The sequence below is a fragment of the Syngnathus floridae genome, chromosome 14 (assembly GCF_059516105.1).
Source record: "Syngnathus floridae isolate MCC-2025c chromosome 14, RoL_Sflo_1.0, whole genome shotgun sequence".
Taxonomy (NCBI): Eukaryota; Metazoa; Chordata; class Actinopteri; order Syngnathiformes; family Syngnathidae; genus Syngnathus; species Syngnathus floridae.
In genome coordinates this window covers 5573879-5575693 of record NC_142426.1, presented here as the reverse complement: position 1 = coordinate 5575693, position 1815 = coordinate 5573879, and positions in this window count along the sequence as shown.

Sequence of the window (1815 nt, the reverse complement as noted above, 5' to 3'; positions counted from 1 at the left end):
TGACACTTCCCATCGATGAGGAGGGGGGGGCTATAAATACCCGTGGAGTGGCTGGCAGCCAGGGAGCTGCGTTCCTTCCTTCTCTACACGCAGGAGCGTAAACACAAGTGAAGCGTGGAGATAAAGCGAGCCCACCAGCCCCGGCGAGCCAACCGCCCCCTCCTCTCCCCGCCGCACTCCACCCCAACCGACCGGCTGCCGCGCTATGACTCACTTGGCGTGCGTCTTTTCTTCTGCAAACTAGAAACAATGTCAATAATTGTTTTTTATTGCATAGTGACCAGTCAAAAGATGATGGCAACAGGTTCGTTCCAATGCATAAACTCACCACTAGATGGTGGAGTGAAGCCTTAGCAACTTTTCAAACTGTTTAATTGCACTCGCAAAAATAAACGCCTTACTTCAATTGACACGTCCACCTCTGTAAAAAAAAATCTCAGCATGTTGTACACTTGAACAAATAAACACCGCACCTCAAACAGATCCATTAATGCTCACATTTTTTTACATTAGATTTCATTTTTGTCTTTTAATTCTATCTATGACTAAACACAATGAATGTACGAGTCCAAAAAGCGCATTTAGTTATTGTCACATCTTGACCACAAGGGGACCGAGAAGCTCACATCCTGTGACTAAGAAAAAAAAAAAAAGTGCTATAAATGACCACAGTGTTAATTAAAAGCTCACCTGTGTTCACCGCATCAATTCCCCGAGCAGATGAAGAGGCGTTGAGCATTGGGACCGAGGCCTTCTACCTTGACACACACTGATTAAAACAATTCCTGACATAATGACGCCAACGGAGGTGCGCACACATCAACCAATCAGCACACAGAGGGGTATCTTAGCTCCGCCCACAACACAAGGTACGTGTCAATAAATTAGAATATGGCAGGATATTATCAAGATGTGGCCTGTGATTGGCTGGCGACCAGTCCGGCTTCTCACCCAAAGTCAGCTGGGATAGTCTACGGTCCACCCGCACCCCTTAATGACGAGCAGCACCATAGAAAAGCGATAGATGGAGAATTTAGTCATCAAGAGTCAGTTTATTTCCATAGTCTAAAATGCAAAGGACATAAACAGGATTTGAGAATAAATCCAAAAATGTTTCACTGCGGCAAGCGATTATGTACAAGAAGGAAGTCAATAAACCTTTACAGGATTCAACATTGAGAGTTGACTTTTCTTTCTTTTTTTGTTTTAACTCAGCAACATAGACAAGACTGGACTCATTTGTACTGAAAGTGTTTTTTTGTTTTTTTTCCTTAGTTGAACACAACACAATAAATCATTTACATACATTACAGTGAACTCAAGGGCTCACTATTAGTGCATCGAAGGCTGCCCAATGCTCATATATGAAGGCGTATTAGGGCCAGTGGATTTTTTTTTTTCTTTTCAGTGTGGCCCAAATACTTCTTCACAATCACACATGGAAGATTGTAGTATGCCAGAAAACTCCAGTTGGTGGCATGTTCATTTTTAGTCGCCACTCTATTGACCCAAACATGCTTGCAATACATTGGCGAGCAATTACAATTTGATTGTACCATCAATACGTCGTTCTGATCACTAATTAGTGCGTCACAATTGAGATCAACCATTAGGTAAGAAAATCTTCCAAACCGTTTTGGAATTCAGTCAACTTGGGCTGCGCATTTAAAAAGTCATCATGTTTTTTACAGTGCAATTTGAAAAGTAAAAGGATCCCACTTTAGATGTAGACGTGAGGGGAAAAAAAAAAGTAGCAGTGACCAAGTGTCAACAAAGTGAGCCACTATTTATACATGAAAATGTAACTCACCCAGT